This window comes from Cucumis melo, chromosome 10 (assembly GCF_025177605.1).
Source record: "Cucumis melo cultivar AY chromosome 10, USDA_Cmelo_AY_1.0, whole genome shotgun sequence".
Lineage (NCBI taxonomy): Eukaryota > Viridiplantae > Streptophyta > Magnoliopsida > Cucurbitales > Cucurbitaceae > Cucumis > Cucumis melo.
In genome coordinates this window covers 8,635,325-8,645,621 of record NC_066866.1, presented here as the reverse complement: position 1 = coordinate 8,645,621, position 10,297 = coordinate 8,635,325, and the positions used below count along the sequence as shown (strand labels likewise).

At 35.2% G+C, this 10,297-nt stretch overlaps 1 long non-coding RNA gene across 3 annotated transcripts; it reads right to left on the bottom strand.

The window, feature by feature from the left end:
- Positions 1-223: 223 nt before the first annotated feature.
- LOC107992183 (uncharacterized) lies at positions 224-2,616 on the bottom strand. Of its 3 annotated transcripts, none has more exons than XR_007823855.1 (5): positions 2,055-2,616; positions 1,887-1,960; positions 1,747-1,811; positions 663-1,136; positions 285-550 (listed from the first exon to the last, which is right to left on the bottom strand). It is a non-coding gene; the product is annotated as an uncharacterized LOC107992183 (long non-coding RNA). The 3 variants fall into 3 exon arrangements; XR_007823857.1 differs by having other exon boundaries at positions 285-844; positions 1,038-1,136; XR_007823856.1 differs by having other exon boundaries at positions 224-1,136.
- Between the last annotated feature and the right edge of the window lie 7,681 nt (positions 2,617-10,297).

The window sequence follows — 10,297 nt, the reverse complement described above, 5'->3', positions numbered from 1 at the left end:
AAACAGAATTACTCGAAATAGAAGAAGAGAAACAGAAGGCAGAGAAGAATGAACTTCTTGTTATATGATCGAATGAAAGAGGAACGAGATATTTATATAGATATAGAAGGGGATGACTCAACGGCCACAAAACGATAAAGAAATTTAGTAAGGAGAAAATCATAGGATTAATGACGATAAATGTTTTAGAAAATTAAAAGAAATTTTAGTAAAAGTATATATATATATATATGTATATATTATTTTATCTCTCATCTCCTTGCTATCCCATATATTTGTATGTACTAAATTATTTTTTAGATATGAATTATGTGGCATAATAGACAATATGATCTGTAAGGACCCAACTTTTTATACTAAGCTAAGGTCATTACTAAAAAGAAACAATGACAAGAGACACCTTTTTTAGAACGAGGGAAGACTAAATTTTCATTAAAAACGGAATATTAAAACACTGAAACATAAACGCGGAAGCAAAACTGAGTCCCCATATGGCATGTCACGGATCCTTCTCTGTCGCTCGCCAGCTTTCCTCTACCTTTACCTTCGCCTGAAATATTAAACATAGAAAGAGTGAGTATAAACATATACTCAATAAGGGACCTACTACTAGTCCCGCTAGGTGTCTGTTAACTCCCCATTAGAGTCCTAAAAAGTGGTACCCAAGAACTGGCACGTTCCCGAACACGGCAACATGCGCTCCCGTAGGAACGGAATCTGGTCTTCAGTGTCCTGGGGGAGAACCTAGGACATACTGGTCTGTAGCGAACCCGGATGAAACACTAAGACAATCGGGCTGCGAGGATGTAAAGACCCAACTCCTTATACTGAGTCGCAGTCATTACTGAATGTAAAACACGTGGTTTAAGTCATAAAATTTAGTAAAAACGAATAAAATTTAAGAAATTTATTTATGAAAATCAATCAAGGTAATATGCGAAAATAAAATTAAATACTAAAGTCCTACTTGGGCCCTATCTACTTTTAAAGAAAAGAAATAGTAAATAGTGAAGAAAAATAAAACTCAAGTACTAAACGTCAAAAACAAATGTAGGCGGAAGCAGAAATCCCTATGGCTCGCCACGGTCACTTCTGGTCGCTCGCCAGCTTGCCTTTGCCCTTACCTCAGCCTCTACCTGAAAAACATGACATGAAGAGAGTGAGTATAAAATACTCAGTAAGGGACCCACTACTAGTTCCACTAGGTGCCTGTTAGCTTCCTATTAGAGTCTTGTAACTGTACCCAATCTCTGGCACGTTCCCGAACACGTGCAACATGCGCTCCCGTAGGAACGAAAATCTAGTCTTCGGTGTCCCGGGGGACGCCTAGGACAATCGGGATGTGAGGACTCCGTCGAGTCACTCGAGTCATATCTATATCCATGCTAGACTGGCGTCCCGTCGGACCACACAGTCCTAAATAGGTGGTGATCCCGAAGGACACCCATGCAAGTACGACTCTAATAGGCTAAGCTAACAAGAACCCTAACCATAACATACATGCACGTAGCATCATCATGTAATCATAACAGATTAATCATCATCTCACTTTCCACCTCAACAACCGTCGTACAGTCATAACAATCCTCGTCATCACAATATCATGCCGTAATGTAACCATATCAACAATCGCATCATGCTCTCACTAATTACATGCATCATACAGTCTAGCCCTCAACATGCACAACTGAAGGTGTATGTGATCTCATAATTCTAAACATGGAGCTAGTAGTAGAAATCTCTTACCTGGAGATTTACTCGACGAGTCCTAACCGCAAGACAAGTGTGCTTTCCAAGCAACGAGGTCCTAACTGTTTAATAACGCCAAAATTCATAATTAAGTCACCAACGACTAAAGGCTCAAAAACTCAGTTGAAATGACTTACCCTAGGTCGAGGTTGCAATGCTTGAGCCCCTACCGAAGAAATCCAACGCTCCAAGTCAAATCGTCCAAGGTGGCCTTAAAAGAGTTAATTTAATTTAATCCAAATTAAATTATTTTGTGTCCAAAAATTGAGTCTTGCTGGGTAAGCCAAAACAAATAATCAATTTACCAAAAATTGGGTGGAAAAGAGCCAACTAGGCTTGGGGGCTCGGCTGGAGGAGCAGGAACCGGCTCGGCTTGAAGGTTGGGGATCGACTCGGCTCGTGGCGCAGACAGGCGCGGCTCACGGCATGGGATGGGCGCGCGCGGGCTCGGCTTGCGACTCGAAGCGGGCGTGCGCGGGCGTCGAGCGGTGTGCAAGCGAGCGAGCGGGCGCGGGTCGGCTTCGGGTTCGGGCGTCGGCCGAAACGTGGGTTCGACTTTGGGTTCGGGCGACGACCGAAACGTGGGTTCAGCTTCGGGTTCGGGCGACGGCCGAAACGTGTGTTCGGCTTCGACGGCTGGAGGCGCGCGGCTGACGATCGTCGACTGCTGCTGCTCGGCGACACGGCAGGACGAGGCTTCACGCGATGGCTGGCGGCTGCGAACGATTCGGCTGAGCTGACGAAAAGAAAGAAGAGGGTTTGGGCGGCTCGGGTACGCGGCGGCGAGCGGCTGCTAGGGTTTTTTTTTTCTTTTCCTTTTCTCTTTTCTTTTCCCCTCTTTCTTTTTTTGATTTTTTCTTTCTTATGCACGGGACCCAAAGCTCCTTTATATAAAAAAAAATATCTTTTCTTTTCCTTTAATTAAATCAAAACCAACCATCTTCTCTCTCTCCAAATCTCACCAAAATTTCGACCAACCAACCTTTCATTTAACAATAATTCACCAATTAATTTCCAAATAATAAAAAAAACTTAATATCTAAACAAAATGAAAAATCTCAAACCTTAATTAATCGCAAAATTCAAAATGATAAGGTTCTTTCAATAAATTTGAATTTTCCATAACCACACTTAAACATTAATAACAAATGGGAAAATCGAATTTGTTGGGACGTTACAGAGGATCCCGTCGAATCACTCGAATCATATCTATATCCATGCTAGACTGGCGGTCCCGTCGGACTACGCAGTCCTAAAAAGGTGGTGATCCCGAAGGACACCCATGCAGGTACGACTCTAATAGACAAAGTTAACAGAACACTCTATCCATAGCAATTAACATAACATAACATCATAACATGACATGAATATTAATCTTAACGTCCTTAATCATGTGATTAATATATCATGCATCAACAACCATCATCATCAATCATCAACATAATAATCTCAGTCATCATCATCAACATACTACCAATCATAACATGACATCAGTCATCAACATCATCTTAGTATAATGACAGTCATTATCAATAGCATCAAATTATGCATTTTAGCTACCATCAATGCATAATCATAATTACATGCGGTCTCTTGAATTCAGTTCGAAGGTCTAGTAGGAGAATCTCTTACCTGGAGATTTTAGCCAAACAAAGGTACTCCCTAGTTGACGGTAAAAATTCTCCAATTAACTTGATCCTAATCATAAAAGGAAATCTCAGTATCTTAATTAATAAAATTAGCAATTGGCTAACATCCAAAAATTCTCCCAAATTAATTAACTTCTCAAACAAAAGGGGTTGAAACCAATTCAACCTTGATTGGGAAAAATCCAAGATTTAGATCTTAAAAAGTTTAGCCAATTGAACCTTTGAAGAAACCCCAAATAGATCCAAAATTAAATTAATAAAATATTAATTTAATTTCATTAGTTTACCAAAGTTACTCAAATGAAGGTTGAAAAATCATCTTATCCTTAATGGAAAAAAATTCATCACTTTAAATCCTCAAGCTTCCAAAGAGACCAATCTTAACTTCAACTGATGAGGCGGCGACAGCAGAGGGTTATCTTTAGAGAAGAAGATGAAGAACCTTTTTCTTTTTCCTTTACTTTCTAACTTAAGCATTCTAATGCTATTTATAGACCCAAATAATAACAATAATATTTATTATTATTATTTCCTTTTCCTTTTAGGATATATATATATAATACCAAAAAATATACATATATCTTTATTCTCATTATTTCTTCTAAATAAATGCCTTAAATGCACAAAATCTTAGGCAATTAAAACCATTAATAATAATAATAATACTTATTTATTATTATTATTTTCTCTCACCAAAATCTACAATAAACATATATATTTATTTAAACCATCATAAATATATATCTTTTCTTGTTCAATCAAATCAATCATCTCTCTCCTCATGGATTATCTTCTTTTCCAAACAAATATAATTATATTCCATCATATAACTACACTTTTCCAAATTATTAATTTTATATATATATATATATATATATATATATCCATGTATATACTCAATTAAATCCAATTCCAACAAAACCAACTTTTCCCTCCAAAATCTCAAATTAACTTAAATCCTCAATTAATTTAATCAATTAAATCTTTTCCAATAAATCATTTATAACTTCCAACATGAATTATCTTAACCCAACCATAACAACTCTATTCCATAAACAATATCTATCTTTCTGCAGAATAATTAATTATCTTCTACAATAATTAATTATTATTCATCTTTTTTCCAAAATAATTAATTATTTTCCACAATAATTAATTATTATTTATCTTTATCTAAAACAATTAATTATCTTCCACAATAATTAATTATTATTTATCTTTCTCCAAAATAATTATCCTTTTACAAATAATTATATTTTTCCAAAATATAATTATTTTACTTTTTCTCCCTTACTAAATATTCTTTCTCCAAAATACAATTATATTTTCCTTAAATAATTATATTTCAACAAATATAATTATCTGTTCTTTTAACATAATTATATATATATATATATATATATATATATATATATATTTCCACACATACTTATAATTATTAAATCTCCAACAAACTTTTCACCCCACAATTTAATTAAATAACATCTATAATTATTTAATTAAATTCAACTTCAACAACACTGAAAACCTACAACTTTACTTAATTCTCTTAACTTACCATTTAATCAAAAACTCAACAAACACCACAAGCCAAAACCTTTAATTAATTAAATATTCATCCAAGAAATATTTAATTAACTTCAAATCCCACATAAACCAAATAATTCTCATTAAATGAATTCAAAATAACGCCCAATAAATTAAATTTAATTAAACAAAATTAAGATAATTAACTCCAAAATTATCTTAATTTTTTTGGGCGTTACAATCTTCCCTCCTTTTTGAAACTTTCGTCCTCGAAAGTTCTAATCTTTGAACAACTTGGGATACTGGGTTCTCATGTCTTAATTAAAAACAAATTCTACCAAATTCCAAAATCTTTAATTAAATATACACACCCATGTATGTATATTTAATTTGTCCAACACAAAACACCAAATACATTCCTTAACTTCGAAGTCCACTTAATGTAATACCCATAATAAGTTCCTTCAATTTATGGGTTGTTACAATCTTCCCTCGCTAAGAAACTTTCGTTCTCGAAAATTTTAGTCTTGAACCATTTCGAGTATCGAGCTCTCTTGTCATCCTTTTGTTCCTAAGTAGCCTTCTCAACTTGGTAACTCTGCCATAAACTTTTCCTAAGTGCAACTCTCATGTTGCGCAACGCTTTACTTCACTTGACAAAATAATACTTTTCTTGACAAAATAATACTTTTCTCAAATACTTTTCTTTCCTTTACACTTATCCAGTGAAACTTAATTCACAAACCTTTAAAAACTACGTTCTATTTTCCAACTTCGAACTTCCACCATTAATAAGATATTCTCCACCATTTAGCATTCTATATTGTAAAGGATTATGTGGATCCATTGTAATATGTATGGAAATTTTTTTATAGTCATCTACAAAGTTTGTAAAGGATTATGTGGATCCATATTGTAATAATTATTTAGTAAATCATGGAAAGAAGTGGTAAATAATTAATGGAGGTTATATTTAGTATTGTTGTACTAAAACTCTTTCATCACTAGTCCTTTCTTTCAACTCAATTATATGGTACGTGGAGAGAATACAAGAATCCACATTTTATAAGTATCTAAGTTTTTCTTACTTATTACGGTATTAAAAATTCTTATGGTTGAGATGTACCACCCTCCACATCATCTAACTTTTAGATTACTTTTAGATTTGGGTGAAAGTTAGAGTTGAATTTTGTTGATTTCCAGACCGACCAACAACTAAACCTATAACTCCTATAAAGAAATTAACCAAATCAATGTTCAATAAAGAAAAAAAATAAATAAAGTCAATTAATTGGCTTTTATTAAGTTTGGTTTATTATCGAGTTGGTTAATCGTTTTTTCTCTTTTATTTTTTCATTTTTATAATTTCAATTTTGTTTTGAATTGGACATATTTTTTTATAGATTGAAATTGGATTTTTTTTCGTACTTTTCTTAAATAAACATACATGCACCATAATATGTTAAGTATATAGCAACACTAACTAGAATCTTCTAGAAATATTAAATGAGTAGATTAAAATTCTAGAATTATGCAAACTAAAAAAGAAACCTAGAAATATTTTAGAATTTTTAGGAGAAATAATTCTCTAGAATTCTTTTAGATAAGAATAAGAGAGAAATATATGTAGAATTATGTAAATAAATATCTAGAAAGGTAGAACTCTATAGAACTCCTTTGGCTTGGGCTCCAAGGAATTCATGTCTATAAATAGAGGTGTGATCCTCATTTGTGGACCAAACAAAAATTAAAGCAAGTAAGCAAAGTGAGGAAGAGAGAAAGAGAGAAAGAGAGTTAGTAAGAAACTTTGAGTGAAAGTGAGTGTTCTCTCTAAAGATGTCCATCATTTGTAAGTTGTCTTAATAAAACTTTCTTTCTTCCAAGTGAGTGTCTCTTCATTGAGTGCCAATTTTTTCAACAGTGGTATCAGAGCAAGGGTAGCTTAGTCTGCAGTGTTGAAGCTCTTGCAAATCAAGTAGAGTCTAGGACTATGAAGCTTGTTGTCTGGGACACAGCTGATCGTGGAGCATTCACCATTACATGATGATGGGAGACCTTCAAGTTAGAAGAATCAAGAAGCTTAACACTCAGAATTACAAAACATGGTCCACATTCATATCTCCAAGGCCAAGACTTGTAGGATGTTGTAGGTGGCACTGAAGTTAATCCACCGGAGGATGCTGCTGCTTTGAAGAAATGGAATATCAAGGCAGGTAAGGCCACGTTTGCAATTAAGACTACAATTGATGAAGAAATGTTGGAGCATATTAGTATTATGGAGACACCAAACAAAGCATGGGACACGTTCGCCTCACTCTTCTCAAAGAAGAATGATGCAAGGTTGCAGTTTTTAGAGAACGAGCTTCTGTCAATTACTCAAAGGGAGATGACTATCAATCAATATTTCACCAAGGTAAAATTTCTATGCCGTGAAATCTCTGAATTAGATCCTACTTCAGCCATATCAGAATCAAGAATGAGAAGAATTATTATTCATGGTCTTAAATCAGAATATAGAATTTTTATTGCTGTTATTCAAGGTTGAGCGGTCCAACCTTCTTTGATTGACCTAGAAAGTATGCTTGCCAGTCAAGAAGCATTGGCTAAGCAAATGTCGGAGGTCACAATAAAGAGCAATAATGGAGAAACGCTCTTTAGTGGCCAAAGGAGAGGTCATTCAAAGTTTCAAAAGAAAGTAGGGTTAAAAGGAGTTGAAGAGACTCCAAAGGGATCTCAAGTAGAGGGAGCTAGTAAAAATGATCGTCTACACGGTCATAGAAAGAAGGGTGAATGTTACAACTGTGGAAAGATAGACCACTATGTGAGAGAATATCGCCGTAAGAAGAAGATAGTAGAAAGCAATGCAGTCACCTCTCAGGCCAAGAGCATTAGTGAAGAAGAATGGGATGCAGAAACATGTTGTGCAACCACAAATCCTAACCCCCAGTCGACATCCAATGTGGTGGAAAATGAAGTGTTAGCTCTCCATGCAGAAGAGGTAAATTATGAAAATGATTGGATTGCTGATTCGGGATGTTCTAACCATATGACAGGAGATAAGAGGAAGCTACAAAACACAATAGAGTACAAAGGAAGCCGAGTTGTTGTAACTGCAAACAACTTGATGTTGCCAATAGCTCACGTTGGCAAAACTATGATAGTGCCTCGTTCTAATTCCAATCAAGTAGAATTAGATAATGTATTTTATGTGCCTGGAATGAAGAAATTTTGGTGTCAGTATCTCAATTGACTTCAGCAGAAAACTTTGTCGTATTTGGACCTGACGATGTCAAGGTGTATCATAATCTTAAAGTAAGTGGTACACCATTGATGGAAGGACGAAGGATGGAGTCCATCTACGTTATGTCAGCAGAGACCACCTATGTGAACAAGATGCGGAAGAATGAAACAGCAAATTTGTGGCATGCAAGACTTGGTCATGTTAGCTACAGCAAATAAAAGACAATAATAAACAAGTCCATGTTGAAGGGGTTGCCACAACTTGATATCAGAGAAGACATGGTATGTGATGGTTGCCAGTATGGGAAAGCACATTAACTACCATTCAAGGAGTCCAAATTCAAAGCAACCATTGGAGTTAATGCATTCAAATGTATTTGGTCCTGTCAAGCAATCTTCAATCAGTGGAATGCGCTACATGGTGACCTTTATTGATGACTTCTCCAGGTATGTTTGGGTGTTCTTTATAAAAGAAAAGTCCAAAACAATTACAGAATTCAAAGAATTCAAAGAACAAGTTGAAAATGAGTTAGGAAAGAGAATTCAATGTTTACGTTCAGATAATGGGAGAGAATATATCTCTAATGAATTCTCTCAATACTTGTATAAGTATAAGATATATCATCATTTAACGTGTCCAAACACTCCACAACAAAATGGAGTGGCAGAAAGAAAAAATAATCTTGCAGAAGTATGTCGTAGCATGCTACATGCAAGTAATGTTCCAGGAAGATTTTGGGCTGAGTGTATGAGAACAGTGGCCCTTGTGGTTAACAGACTTCCTCAACAAAGGCTTGAATTCAAATCACCTTATGAAAAGTTGTTGAATATCAAGCCAACAGTTGGACACTTCTGAGTCTTTGGTTGTGTATGCTATGTATTTGTTCCAAATCATTTGAGAAGCAAGTTTGACAAGAAAGCAATCAAATGCATCTTTGTTGGATATGACAACCAAAGAAAAGGGTGGAAGTGCGTTGACCCTATTAGTGGGTGATGTTACGCATCAAGAAATGTTATATTTGATGAAGCATCATCGTGGTGGACACCCGAATCAGAAAAGTCAACCAAGGATGAGAAGTCTTTCAAAAAATGATCAAAAGAAGATAAGTCAGGTACAACAGGCTCCAATAAAAGCTGAAGAAGAAAACGACGAAGATGAAGAAGAACAAGTAAGAACACAAAGTCCTTGGCAAAGTGGAATACATAATCAAGAACCACAATTACGAAGGTCAACCAGAATAAGAAAACCAAATTCCAGATATGTAGATGCAGCATTAGCAACATTTGAAGAGCCAACAACTTATGAAGAAGTGTCACAAAGCATCCAATGGAGAAAAGTCATGGAAGAAGAAGCTAACGCATTAAAAAAGAATTATACGTGGGACTTAGTGCCGAAGCCTAAGGATGTTAAACTCATATCATGTAAATAGGTTTACAAAGTTAAAACACGAGCAGATGGAATAATTGAGAGATACAAAGCTCGATTGGTCATTCAAGGGTTTTCTCAACAGTATAGTCGAGACTATGATAAGACGTTCAGCCCAGTAGCAAAGCTCACCACTGTTCGAGTCTTATTGGCACTGGCTGCTAGTAAGGACTGGAAGTTATGGCAAATGGATGTCAAGATTGCCTTCTTAAATGGAAAGTTGGATCGAGATATATATATATATATATGTATATGTATATATATATATATATATGAAGCAACCAAAAAGCTTTTAGAATAAAATTCATCGTGACTATGTTTGCAAGCTAATAAAGGCTTTATATGGCTTGAAACAAGCGCCAAGAGCCTGGTCCGGAAAGATTGCAGAATTTCTTGTTGAAAGTGGCTTTACAGTAGCTTCAACAAATTCTAGTTTTTATTTGTCAAAGCTCAAGACTCGAAGGTCGCAATTATATTAGTCTATGTGGATGATTTAATCATAATAAGAAACCACATAGAAGAAGTTCGACAAATAAAGCAGAACCTACTAGTCCACTTTGAAATGAAGGAACTTGGAGAACTAAAGCACTTTCTTGGACTAGAGATGGAGTACTCAGAAAAAGGATTGTTTCTTGGACAATAAAAATATGTGAAGGATCTTCTACAGAAGTATGGTATGAGTGACTGTAAGCCAATATCAACACCA